Here is a 14,253-nt window from a genome sequence, read left to right as displayed (position 1 = left end):
TGGAGGTCCCTCAGTAAGATCCGACGGCTCAGATAAGGAGAGGCCCAGGATCCCTGTGCCCTTGGAATCCAGACCACTCACTGTCCACTCTCCCACCTCTGCTCCACAGACAAGGATGCTGAACTCTGCAGGAAGCCCACCAGGGAGGTACCACCCACCTGCCATGTACCTGCACCCAATCCCCCCTGGGATGGGGTAGAAGTCCCTCCTTCCTCAATGCCCTCACACACACACACACACACACATACACACACAGAGACTGGGCTAACACTCCACCCTGAGGAAGCACAGAGCAAGGACAGTCCCAGATCTGGGACTGGGTGCAGGGGTCCCTCCCTAGGACTTTCCCAGGGGAGGGCCCTTCCCAGCCACAGTTCCAGCAAATCTCTGAATCTCACTCTCTCCTGTGCCAAGCAGCATGACACTCCGCTCCCATCAGAGCAGCTCTGGCTTCTCTGCCACCTCCCGCAGACAGAGCGACACAGCAGGAGGGAATATGTGCTTCCCTCACCTGAACCCAGTAACAAATTCCCAGCCAGGGCTAAGGGAAGCGTGACAGTGGACAAAGCCATGGGCCTGGCAGCGCCCAGCCCCAGCGAGGCCTCCAGCTGGGTAGCAGGCAGAGTTTTGCAATCCAGCACTCCAAGGCTGCAACGTGCTGGGTGACACTGGGCATGTCAGTGTCCCACCTCCAAGCCTGGTGCTCCAGGCCTGTCCTCGAAGCCCAGCACATCCGTGCTGTCCCAAGTACAGTCACACAGATTACAGCATGAGCAGGGGTCCTTCCCATGGCTGGCCAATCATGACTGGATGGAAACTGAACCGCTGATGGTACAGGCTTCTCAGTCACAACAGGTACTCACACAGGCACACCTATGGTCAAGTTCACCCGTTCAACATCTCTACCCATGGGCCCTAGAAGGTCCAGGAAATCACCAGGCCTCACCCTGCCAAGATAACCAAAAGGGGAACTCAAAATCCCATCCACCTCTAGCAAGGGAATTCTTATTAAAAAAAAAAAAAAAAAGATGCATTTATTTTTATTGGAAAGTCAGATTTACAGAGAGAAGGAAAGACAGAGAAAGATCTTCCATCCACTGGTTCACTCCCCAAATGGCTGCAACGGCTGGAGCTCATCCAATCAGAAGCCAGGATCCAGGACCTTTTTCCAGGTCTCCCATATGGGTGCAGAGTCCCAAGATTTTGGGCCAACCTCCACTGCTTTCCCAGGCCACAAGCAGGGAGCTGGAAGGGAAGTGGAGTGGCCACAATACAAACCAGTATCCATATGGGATTCCAGTGCATGCAAGGTGAGGGCTTTGGCCACAAGGCTACCATGCCAGAGCCAAGGGAATTCTTAAGTAGAGGGAATTCTGCGGGGCCCCACAAAAGCTGTTACAAATCTGCAAATGGCCCTTGGCAGAAAATGTCTCCCCTCTACCCTCTGCTGGAACAAGAATCTTCCAAAATGCACACTCAGGGCCCAGCCACACAGGTAGGAGCAACAAACTTGCCAAGGAGTTTCTGGGTTACCTAACGGGACCACAGGAGATGGTCACGGGCCCTTGACCTCATGGGAGAGCTCCCATCAACTAGCCCACACTAAGATTCCCCCAAAAACCTTTGCCGGCCTCCCTGCAGGGGTGGAAAGAAAGGGGGTTTTGTCCTTCTCCACACCCCCACCCGGGACCGAGTTTATCTGACACTGCCACCGTCTTTGAAAGCTGAGTGTCCCAGGATAAACGCTCCCTTAAGAGTCCCTTGGCCGGGGACAGAAGGACCCTCTCCAGAGGAGAATGGGCAGCTTGTTCTGATGGCCTTTTAATAGGAGGGGCGGGGTGTCCCTCTCACAGAAGGGGCTCTGTCCCCAGCTACAGGGGAAGGAATTCTTAAAGATGTGATGCTAAAGGAGAGAGGCAGGTTGGTTTTTTTTCTCCCTAAGGGGTGGGGGCAGAGATTGGGGGCTGGGAGGAAGAGGGAAGTACAGAGGGGGGGACTAGAGCTCCAGGACACAGCAGCAACAGCGGCAGAACTTGCCTCACCCCTGGGCCTCCAGCAGCCCCAAGCCCAGGTTACAGGCCAACCGGCAAGCACAGCACGAGCTCATGTTCACGCAAGAGATGGCCTCTGTGCTGTCACCTCGGTGGGCTGCTTCAGCCCTGAGCACGCCCCTCCAGGACTCCTCCCTCCCCGCAGTAAATGAAATTCTTACCAAGCCAGGAGAAAGGGTCACCTACTGTGCTCATTGGGAAACAAAATCGCCATAAAAGAAAAGCAAAACTGCAACCACCACAGACGACATCTCTTGAAGACAACCAGGCACGCCTGTTTTCCATTTTCATTTTTGTGCATGTTGAATTCACTAAGAAGCTGAGCAGCGCAGCAGCCACCAGAGCTGGGGTTGGCCTGGCAACAGAGAACAGTGTCCATCCAGCTCTGAGACGCAGAGAGAGGCAATTGGGGCCCTAGGATAGGGCGAAGGGTGCCCAAGGCACAAGGCAACACCCAAAAAAGAATCAGGGCTCTTGGAGACAGGAAGGCAGGCACAGAAGCGCATGGTCCCAGCCCCTTCTCCAATGCATGCAGGTGCTGTTACAACAGCTAGGACTGGCAGATGCTGGCCAGAGCCCACCGGCTGGCTCTGACCAGATAGCCACGTGGTAACCACATGCTCACACCAGCCAGCGGCACAGTCTGGGCCTTCGATCTGCCAAGGTTTAGTGAACACATGAAGTCCGCCTGAAGGTCAACACCAGGCAGGCACTGTACAGTCAGAGAAGGCAAGGGCAGGCAAACACGAAGACCTGTGCCCAGGAGGCGATCACACCTGGGAAACAACAGGCTGAACTGCAGACATTCAGGGAAGAGATGGAGCAAAGAGAAAACTTGACAGAGAGTTAGCACGCACCACTTGCAGGGTGGGGGGTGGGGCTATTCACATTTGCCCCCACCCACTGGATGGCAAAATCGGATTCTACAATCACTCCACTTCTTGAGTGTCCCTGACCATGCAGTGGAAGAGGAGGCAGAGGGGAGACGGGAGGACAGGAGTGGGCAGGCCACGGGGCAGGGGACACACAGTCGGGGACAAGCCCATTCCAGACCCCACGTGCGCCCCTGCTCAAGCCAACAGAGGCTTCTGGCTGGTTCTTCATCTTGGCCTTGCGCAGGGCAGTGTGCGCGCCACCTTCACAGAAATCACTTAAGCCAATGAACACTACAGACTCAAACAAACTAAGGCTAAAAGGCACCTGGACCTGCTGGTGAGAAAACGGAAATTTCCTTTCAATTAAACCCAGAAACAACACAACAGAGATGCAACCACACAGCCCAAACAGGCAGCGCTGCCCACAAGGCCTTTTACAACCGCCCGGGTCAGGCCAGGAAGGGAAGCGAGAGGTGAATGCCACGTTCACGCTGCTTAGCCCAGGGAACAAGGCATCTTGCAACTCCCATCCCCCAACCTGAGGGCCCCGGGGCTCCACCCTCCACCCTCCACCTTCCCAATCATGTCGACTAAAAAGTCCCTTGGGGTTGATTTTGTGGCATAGAAGGTGCAGCTGCCACCTGCAACACCAGCAACCCCTATGAGCAACTGATTTGAGTCCTGGCTGCACTACTTTCTATCCAATTCCTTGCTGATATGACTGGGAAGGAAATGGAAGACGGCCCAAGTGCCACCCATGGAGCTCCTGGCATAGACATGGCCAAGCCCCAACCATTGCCATTTGGTGAGTGAACTAGCCAATACAAGATATGTGTGTGTGTGTGTGTGTGTGTGTGTGTGTTCTCCCTCTCTCTTCACAGGAGTGTGGCTCAGGTGGGCAGGATTTCTTGCAGGGCTCCCACACCACATGAAGGTAATGTTGGCCCAGCATTCAGCATCCTCCTTCCCCCACCCCCCGACTTCCAAGCCTAACATCAGAAGGGGAAACACACCAGCAGAGACACCCTAGAAAAGCCCCAGGAGTGAGGTGCACTCCCAGCAAAGTTCTAGCTAACTGAGTCCAAAGCTTTAAACACCACAACTGGCTTGGTTTTCCGACCCTGCCAAAACCTGCATCTGGCCTCTCCAGTCTTCTCCCCACCCCAGAGCTGTCCCTCTCAATGCAGATGACACATGGTAGCAACTCCAGTTAGCAGTCCCTGACCCTGGCATCCCTTAAGGGACTCAGGCTCATGTTGGGCAAACAGAAACAGGACAGTTCTGGGGCAGAGGGAGGCACCGAGTTTAAAAAGAAAAAGGATTTATTTGAAAGTGGGGTTAGAAAAGAGAGAGAGATCTTCCATCTGCTGGTCCACTCCCTAAATGGCTGCAATAGCTCATGCTGGGCTAACCCACAGCCAAGAGCTTCATCTGGGTCCCCCACACGGATGGCAGGAACCCAAGTACTGGGACACCACGCGAGCCCTGGGCAGTAGCGATCTTAAAGAGATCTGCATCCGGGCACCGACTCTTTCGCTTGCCCATTGAGAAATGAGGTGCAGGTATTCAGACTCGCCACACAAGGCGGGAGGCAGACAAGAGCAGAACAGTGCAGGCTTTGGGAAAACTCCAGCAAATCAGGCTTCAATACTTCCACACTTCTCCTCGGCAGAGACGCAGAAGCCTACTTCCAGCTCCACTCCTAGTACAGAGCAGATCTTACTCCTCCTGGAAGACACAGAAGGAAACGCTGCCTGACAGCTGCTGGAGTCCGGGTGGGGAGGATTTGGGGCCTAGAGGGGAAGAGGCTCCTATTTCCTATGAGGCAGCCTGGGTTAGTCTGGGCTCCACGGAGATTCTAACTTGCTGCTCACACACAGACTGGCAGGTGACGGCTCAAATACTTGGGGCCCTGCCACACACTCCTGGCTTTGACCTGGCCTGGCCCTGGCTACTGCAGCCATTGGGGAGTGGGTCTGTGGATAAAAGAATCCTCTCTCTCTGTCTCTCCCTCCTTCTGCCTTGCACATAAATTAATAAAAGTCCCCAGTGAGATATTACTGGAAGAGAGGAGGTAAAGGACGCAATAGAACGGACAATCATGAGATGCACATGACTTACTTATGGCTTCCAGCACTTTCCAAAAGAAGCTCTCCAAGCTCACAGTTAAGACCCAATGGACACACTCGAGTGCCCATTTGGAAGCAGGTCACATGGGTTCTGTCACAGTGGAGTGACAGTGCAGAGTCTCCCCAGAGGAGACCCACACTAGTTGGTAATACCAGCTGCAGCAGCCGGCACCCTCCCCAGGACACTGCACAGCGCCCCTTCTCCCACTCACCACCCTCCCTGAAGAGGCTATTCAGACTGAAGTGTTCCCTAGAAATGATCTATTACCATGACAATGAGATTTTTTCCCCCTTCACTATGGCAAATGAGGGTGGCTGGTAGCACCTGCCAGGGCAGCATGACCTCCTTGAAGAGCTCCCACAGCCACTGTTCCTCAAAGACTACCTGTGTAGCATGCAGACAAAGCAAGCAATGTGGGTCCCCCCCCACCCGTTCAACAGCTGGAGATCAAGGCCATCCCTCCAGCAAGGAACACCCAGCAGGTCGGCTTCCAAGTTGGCACATGAACATGAGAACACAATGGAGCCATCTAAACAAACCCAGTTGTATGCCTGCTCTGCAACGAGCTCCCTGTCTTGCTCGTGGGGTCCTGTGTTGGCACACATGGCAGAGAGAAGTCTGCAGAGCCATCACCTCCGGCTTCCATCCCAGGAAAGCAATGGAATGCATGGCCCCAGGTAGCCCGGGAGCAATACCAGCTGTCCAGCAACACTCACAATGAGGGAAAGTGTTTTATCCTTCTTTGAAAAAAATCTCAGTTAAAAGGCACCACTCCCAGCACCAAGTCATTATTCCCTAAACAGTTCTTCTGGGCAGATAAACAAAACTTCATTGCAAGGCCACAGTTGGAAAGCCAAGAGCCCAACTGGGTCAGTCCCCTGAGGCAGTCGACGGTGCGTTAGGTGAAAAATGGTGTGAAGTGCGGAGACCCCACTGAGGCAAGAACTACTGAGATTCTGTCAACCTTTGCTGGGCACTGGGCATGCTCCCACCACTCCCTCGGGCACCAGGGACCCAAACCCCTGCACAGTGCATTCTCCATTAGGCCAATCCTTTGCTAGAGTAGACACCGGATGGAATCTCTATTTGCAGAATCGTGACAGCTCTAGGAGGGAAGCGATGTGCACATAGGACCCGGGTGTGAAGCAGGGGACTCCAGAGAACCAGCAGTGCCTTCCAGCTCCCAGCCCACAGATGTGGGGCCCCAGATGAGCCATCAAGGATGCCAAGGCAAAGGCATTCTCCCCACTGGCTCTGCAGAGGTGGGACACCTGCTAACCCTGTGTCTGTCCCTCCAAGGCATGAGGACTTAAGAGAGACACCAGAAATGGAAAAGGAGAGGATGAAAAAACTACAGAAAACCAGATCAACAAAGAACAGCCCCGACTTCCCAGTTACGTGGGGAAAAAAAAAAAGAAGCCACGTGGAACTGCTTTCTGTGCAACCTGCAACGCAAAAGGAACAATCCACCATGAGGATGGATGAGGAATGAAGCCCCACCAAGGCCCAGCAAGGCTGTCAGAATCACACCAACAATGGCTGGGGCAGCTCAGGCCCTCAGGGATGGGCACAAGCCAAGCCTTGACTTTGAATCATGGCTCCATTCTTCTAAGCTGCAAGGTCTCGGGGTGTTCACGATGCCTCCACATCAGGCTGACAGGACTGAGTGAGGTAGACATTCTGGAAGTATTTTCCTTCTCCAGGCCTGCCAGAAGCTCAGTGCTCCCTCCTTCTGCTTCCAGCAGGCAGAGTCCAGCAAAAGCTGAGAACCCACACAATCCGTCCCCTGGGGCCCATAAAGCCACATCCTACATGTGCCTATTCCCCTAGATGCTGGACCTTCCAATCACAAACAGGGACAGACCCTGCCTTCGGGGTGCCAGCTCAGCCTTGGGAAGAAAATCCTAAAAGAGGGGTGGCTGTCCTCATTCAACACGGACCCTGGCTCTCCACAGAGCCCCGTGGAAATCTGACGCATTTCTTCAGCCACTCTACTCTGCGAGACTCTCTAACAAACTGAAACACCCTCACCCAACAAACTTCACACGTGAAACGGTGACTCTGCAGGACAGATGAGCAGACAGGGTTTGCCCTTGGATTCTCCCAGACTGCATGTCTAATCTCTACTCTCACCGAGCCCCAACACTCCTGAAATCCCACCCTTCCACAAAGTGCCCCAGAGGAGGAGAAGAGGCTGAGGGCCTCCTGGGAATGCACTGGCAACATGAGGAAGGTACCTGCCCCTTGCCAAGGCCATGGGCACAGAAGCACTTGAGAAACTTCCTTGTAAACCACTGAGACCCGAGGAATACGCTAGGTCACCAGACCTATCCCTGCAGGAGGGGTAACTGCAGCCAATTCTGGGTACCAGCCACATGTACGCTGCTGCTCCTTGGATCCTGGGCAAAGCTAGAGCACCTCACCCCCATCGGGGATGGGGAGGAAAGAAAGGAGGGAGGAGCAGAAGAGAAGCTGGAACCCTTCGGGCACTGCTGTTGGCACTGCAGATGCTACAGAAGGCAGAGCAAGGCTCTCAGCGAATTTAACATGGAACGACCACATGATCCAGCAATTCCACCTCTGGGAATAAGCCCCGGACCTCTGCAAGTGCAGAACTGAACAGGTGGATAGGAATTTCGACGCACGCGCACATGTGCAGGAGCCTAGAGAACAGGAGGCAAATCCTGTGGGATTCCACTCCACAAGGCACCAGCAGTGAGACTCACAGAAACACACAGCAGGACAGTGTAGCCAGGGCTGGAAGGCAGGGAACACGGGCGTTCCTGGTGGGTGACTCTGGGCAGGACAGAGTGGCCAGGGCTGGAAGGCAGGGAACACGGGTGTTCCTGGTGGGTGACTCCAGGGAAGGACAGTGTAGCCAGGGCTGGAAGGCAGGGAACATGGGCGTTCCTGGTGGGTGACTCTGGGCAGGACAGAGTGGCCAGGGCTGGAAGGCAGGGAACATGGGCGTTCCTGGTGGGTGACTCTGGGCAGGACAGAGTGGCCAGGGCTGGAAGGCAGGGAACATGGGTGTTCCTGGTGGATGACTCCAGGGGAGGACAGAGTGGCCAGGGCTGGAAGGCAGGGAACACGGACATTCCTAGTGGGTGACTCCAGGGAAGGACAGAGTGGCCAGGGCTGGAAGGCAGGGAACACGGGTGTTCCTGGTGGATGACTCCAGGGAAGGACAGAGTGGCCGGGGCTGGAAGGCAGGGAATAAGGGTGTTCCTGGTGGATGACTCCAGGGGAGGACAGAGTGGCCAGGGCTGGAAGGCAGGGAACACGGGTGTTCCTGGTGGATGACTCCAGGGAAGGACAGAGTGGCCAGGGCTGGAAGGCAGGGAACACGGACATTCCTGGTGGATGACTCCAGGGAAGGACAGAGTGGCCTGGGCTGGAAGGCAAGGAACACAGGCGATCCTGGTGGGTGACTCCAGGGGAGGACAGAGTGGCTGGGGCTGGAAGGCAGGGAATACGGGGCGTTCCTGGTGGATGACTCCAGGGGTTCTGTCTGCGAGGTAGATGGTGGTGATGGCCATACAACGATGTGCAGACTGAACATTTGAAGAAAACAGTGCTACAGGGACAGGTGCAGCGGCTGAGAACCGCTGGTGATACCCGTGTTCCATAGCAGAGGCTCCACTTCTGACTGCAGCTACCTGCTAAGACACACCCTACCGGGCAGCAGAGGGTTGTTCACGTGGAAGGCCTGGACTGCTTCTGGACTCATGCCTTTTGCTAGGTCGTTGTGTGAGCACCTGGGGAACGGACAGTGGATAGAAGCAGCTCTCTCTCTCTCCTCTCTCTCTTTGGCTCTCTGCCTTTCAAACAAAAATAAATGAATGGTTAAGACTGCAGATTTTTGTACTCAGCACCATAAAAAAAGAAATGAAAATGTTTTTAAAAATTCCCAACTGCAGAAGTAGTCATCACTGAGGGTGACCACAATCTCCTGCAGCCGACCGGACATGGCATCCCCACAGCCCCAAAGCACAAAGGACCCCCCTCCCACAAAGACTGCGGCCCTGACCCGCCCTGGAGGCTGCACTCTGTAGAATCCACAGGGCTGCAAGGAACGTCCCAGAAAGCAGGCAGGAGACGCTCAGTACCTGCAGATTTCAGAAGGGAGGAGTCTAAAGGCAGAGCACTCAAAATGTTCCGATGTTAGAGAAAGGGACAGTCCATCGATGGCCACTGCACCTGTCCTACTCCAACTCCTTGGTCCACTAAGGAAAGTCAACAGGAGCACCAAGTGAGGTTTCGGCAAAGGAAAGGGCTTCGAAAGCCAGGGAACTGCACGCCTGCTCCTGAGCATCCTCCAAACACGAGGGCAGGGCAGCTCACAGAGTCAAGCGGAGCCTGGAGCCCCAGGACCACAGCGCCTTCGCCCCGTGCTAGGCTCCAGCCCCAGGTGCAGCCACACATGGGCACCTGGCTTCCCGGCGACACACACAAACCTGCACCAACAGACCCAACACGGGAGGAAGCAATGATCACCTGCCACCCCAGGTCTCTGGATCCTTCCGGACCCTCGCACACCATGTGATCTGCTCAGATCGGGTCTGCAGGAAGATTCCCAGCCAAGCTCAGCAGGCCCCACACAGGATCCCAGCTGCCACTGAGTAGGGTGCCCCTCACTAACGACACAGCTGAGAGGCCAGGGGTTCCCAAGGACATCCATCCTCCCGGAAACACGTGAGGTGCAGCTGCTAACTTGGGGTGGCAGACTCCCCCAGGTCCAAAGCAACCCTGGGAGCATGGTCTAGGACAACACAGCCAGCCGCACAGCGAAGCAGCAACCGTGTGCACAGACACACAAGCCAGGGCATCTCCCAGGCCCCCAGGGAGGGGAGAAACTGCACATCTCACTCAACCTACAGCCTGGAACTTTTGCTGATTCACCATTGGCCTGAATGCTGCCACTTCTGTTTGAACCAAGGACAAAAGGGCACCTGATTTCAAGCCATTTATGCCAACACCTATATACCAACAAACCACATAAATGCAAGTATAGGGAGAAGTAAACCCAGAAGGCTTCCTGGAGGAGGAACAAGGGAAAACAACAACAACTCTGGGTTTGGGTTAGCTTCACCAGGAAAAGGCTCCTTGTCTTTTCCTAGCTGTTGAAGCAGACAGCTCAGACTGTCTCTGTCTTAAAGTATCCACGTGTTTGACTTCAACAAGGTCACCAAGCAGTTCTTTGTGAAGCAAACCAGAGCCTGATGGTGAATGGTGGAGGCAGGTCAGGCTCGGGGCAGGGGGCCCCCAGGGAGTCACTAGGAGAGGGGCAGGCAGGTGTCCACAGAAGCGCCGTTCCATAGCGGCTGACTCACTGCCCCCCCCCAAGCCCTCTCCCTGCCACTTCCTGTACAATCCTCACCAGCGGGCTGGGCCTGGTGGATGTCGGCGCCAGCGCAGGAGGGCAGAGGGAAAGAAGGGGCACTCGGGCTACTGAGAGGGTAGGGCAGGGAGGGTGGAGAGGCAGAGCAGGGCTGGCACTGGGGAGGCCAAGCCTGGGCGCTCGCCAGCGGCTGCAGGTTCAAGCTCCTGGATGTGATGCAGGAGGCAGGGCCCCTTCTGGGCCTTCACAAACCTACACAAGCGCTCTCTACCCAAAGACCCCATAGCAACAAAATCTCTGAAAGAGTCCCTTCCCAGCCCAAGATCCCTGCACAACACCCCAAGCCGGCACAGCAATCCGTGTTCTTTCCATCTGGCCTGACGACCAGGAAACGCAGGATCTGCTGGGCTTGCACCCTGCGCACCTCCGCCACACCTGCTGCTCCCGCAGGTGAGTCAGCCACAGGGGCCCTGCCCCCGCGGACTTGTCAGCTGCTTGGCTGCCGGCTCTCACGCACACCGGATGTCATCTGTCTACCCCCAGAGGACAAGCTGGTGCAGACCGCCTAGCCACTCAGTTTCGCTCAACAACATATTCCTGCAGGAGGTTCGGGAAGCAGCCAGGGAGGGGACAATGACACAGCTCTCCCACTTCCACTCAGGGTCCCTTGAAGACCCCGCAGTCCGATCCAGCTCTTGGTGCCGCCAGCAGGGAGCAGGCTGAGTTAACCCAGGAAGAAGGTGGAAGTGACTTCTTGGATTCACACCCTCTCCAGCACAAAGGCCATCCGCTTTAGACCTCTCCACTTGCACCACAGTGCCATGCGATCCGAGCAGGTCTTGGATGATCTGAGGAAGGACGCCACCAGAAGAACCCGGGCGAGCTGAATGAGGCCTATGAGTGAGCTGGAAGTACTGCATCGGGACTGGCGCGCACCATCCAAGCATGGCACCTGCCGACATTCGAGGACATGGGGCAAAGGACACGCCGGAAATCCAGGCACTGTTTTGGCAACTGTCATAGGAATCCAGATAGACACCAAAATCATCAGCCATCAGTCTGCAACAGGACAGCCTTCGAGCTAGCTAATAAACCTCAGAGGAGGCTGAGAGCACTGTGTAACTTTGTATTTATTCCAAAAACAGAGAAAGAAACACTAGTGAAGATGCCCAAGGGCTGCTGCATTGCAGCAAGAGGCCGCCCAAAGCCAGGGGCTGGGAGCCCAATCCACCTGAGCGCCAGGAACCCAAGACCTCGAACCATCACCACTGCCTGACAGGAAGGAAAGCAGGGACTTGAACCCGTACCCTGGCATCGAGGCTGTGGGCACCTGAACCACTAGGCCAAGGCCACCCCTTGCTGCCACGGTCGACCACATTCCTGAAGGCTGAGCCTAAGGGATCCTTGTAACAGTGCCGATCTGCTCTCTGGTGCCACACAAGCGTGCCCGAGCCTTCCCCACACCCTCTCCAAGAAGCGTCAGGCCCTCCTCCTCCTCCAAGCCGCCAGCAGAAAGCAGCTCACCCACCCCCGGGGGGCTCCCCTGCACCTGAGACTTGATTCTGACGTGGAGAGTCCATTTGGGACATCTCAGAGAGGCCGCCATCCAAACGCTGGAGGAATCCTCCCGCGCCAAAGATGCTCCCCAGCGCGTGACTTCTAAGGCTGCCAGTGTGGCAATACCTGCGTGGCCAACAATGGGGGAATTGTCAAGCCGACTATGATTCAGTGCCTGCAGCGGGACACAGGACTGCACAGTCATTACATGAGGGAAGCATTCACATAAAACTAAGCCGGGGGGTTGGGGGGGGGCAAAGTCTACATCATGTGCTGCCAGTCCCAGACTGGAGCCCGCACATGAGGGGTCCAGCGAGCTACAAACACCTGCTATGACCACACTCTCCTGACAACACGCCCAATCCCACAATTCTCACAACATGGCCCCACGTGCAGGACCACAACTTTATAAATTTGCCCTATGTCAAACTGTCAGTCTTTTGAAAGGGTCTGGGTAGGTTTTTTTTCTTTTTTCCTACTTGTTATATTACAAGTTGCTTGAAATTTTTTTAAATAGAAGAGAGTGTGGGTTACTCTGAAAATCAAACAGTGTGGCTGGGGGTGGAGGGGTGGTGCCGGGTCCCAGCTCAGCAGGATGCAAATGGGTCCAGCCCCAGATTCAGGGTGAACAGGGGAGCTGAGGCAGGAAGAGGTATGGGGGGGACAAGGATCACAGGGAGCCCCGAAGGATCAGAGGCTCCTGAGGGAGGAGGGCGTACCACAAACACCACCTTCCCTCCCCCACCCGAACCTGGGCTGCCCAGCTTGCTATCTCACCAACAGGTGTTAGCGCTAAGGGAGACCACTGCCAGCAGCTAGGAGTGTGCTGTGCAGGAGGGGGGGAGAGCAGACACGGACATGGCTCATCGGACAGTCGGGCAAGTGAACCTTCAGGCAGCCCACGGGATGGGAGAGGGGTTGGCAGGGCTGGGAAGGCATCTTCCAGAGGAAGACCCCTGGCGTTGGGGACAATGGCCAAGAAGGGAGGTCCCTTGTTTCTCTTGTAAATCAGGGGTGGTGAGGAACAGTCAGTCATTCATTCAACAAACATTCACCCCCACGCCTCTTCAGCGACGGGCACCTAACGGGGGTGGGGGGAGGAGGAATCACGGAGAGCTGAGAGAGGAGGAAGCTACGGACCCAGCAGCTCTAGGGAGACTCCAGTCTCTGTCCGCATCCTCTAGGAAACCTTTGCCAAGCACAGCTGCGAGCACCAAGGGTAGCAGGGTGGCGGGAGCATGCCCAGGGTCACCTCCCCAGCGCCAATGCAAACGCATCTCCGAGCTTCCGCTCCCGCGGCCGCCCAGCCCTAGCAAACGAAACCGCTCCCCAAAGTCCCCGGGCCCGCGGAGCTCCCGTCGGACACACGGTGTGCATACCCTGGGTCGCCAGGCGGCATGCGCCCGGCACCCACAGAGGCGGCGCGGCTCCCGGGGGTAATAACGGGGCCTGGAGGGCGACTAGACGCAAGGGGCGCAGGGGCCCGGGTCGCGCACGGGTCGCTCCCCCAGACACACACTCCGTCCAGGGGCGCGGGAGACCGAAGGACGAACCCCCAAAGCAACCCCAGGTCGGGGACGGTCGCTGGTCACGGCGACGCCGGCGCCTCCGCTGCCTCTTTGAGGCAGAAGGGAGCCCTTGAGGAGATGTCAATAGCTCCAAACGCTGGAGCCAAAGTTCCAAATGCAGAACCCCAAGACTTTCGGAAAGCAACACGGAGAGACCGAAGAAGCCGAGACCAAAAGCGCAGCCAACTCCGCAAACCGCCGCCAAACTTACCTGCAGCGAGGGACCCGGCTGCTCCAGAGGACGGACCCGCGCAGGACCGGCGCGAGGACGCGGCTCTCTCAATCCCGGCTGACTGGCACCAAGTAATAATCCACGCTATGGGTCCGGAGCCCCGCTACCCGTTCTTCACGTTCCACCCAAGGTCAAGGCGCCGCCACCGCGGCCTCTGCGCCCCGCGTCTCCAGAGGCCGCGCGCACCGCTCAGGCGGGGGTCCCCGGGCGCCGAGCGCGCCCAGCCTGGAGCGCGGCTCCTACCGACCGCCCCTCGACCAAGCCCAGCAAAGCGCCGAAGACAAATCCTCTCTCGGCCTCGGGTCGGCATGCCCGCGGGTTAAGGCGGCTTGGGAATGGCGACTCGCCAGGCGCGAGAGCCGCGGAGCTCACCGACAGCCCGGGCCGCGGCCTCCAGCAGCCACACGCAGCCCGCACACCCACGCCGCCTCTGCGCTCTGCGCGCCGCGGGGCCATTCGGCCCTTATACAGCCGCGGGGACCGGCGCGGGGCGGGCCGA

At 56.7% G+C, this 14,253-nt stretch overlaps 1 long non-coding RNA gene across 1 annotated transcript in view; it reads right to left on the bottom strand.

Annotated features, from left to right (window-relative positions):
* Positions 1-13,913, bottom strand: part of LOC131482413 (uncharacterized) — a 140,323-nt gene extending 126,410 nt beyond the window's left edge. Inside the window, exon 1 of the long non-coding RNA XR_009246974.1 lies at positions 13,734-13,913. This is a non-coding gene — a long non-coding RNA (uncharacterized LOC131482413). The remainder of the gene's footprint in view (positions 1-13,733) is intronic.
* Positions 13,914-14,253: the final 340 nt, after the last annotated feature.

Source organism: Ochotona princeps, chromosome 17 (assembly GCF_030435755.1).
Source record: "Ochotona princeps isolate mOchPri1 chromosome 17, mOchPri1.hap1, whole genome shotgun sequence".
Lineage (NCBI taxonomy): Eukaryota > Metazoa > Chordata > Mammalia > Lagomorpha > Ochotonidae > Ochotona > Ochotona princeps.
Note: the sequence above shows the minus strand (reverse complement) of the source record. Positions and strands in the feature narration are given on the sequence as shown.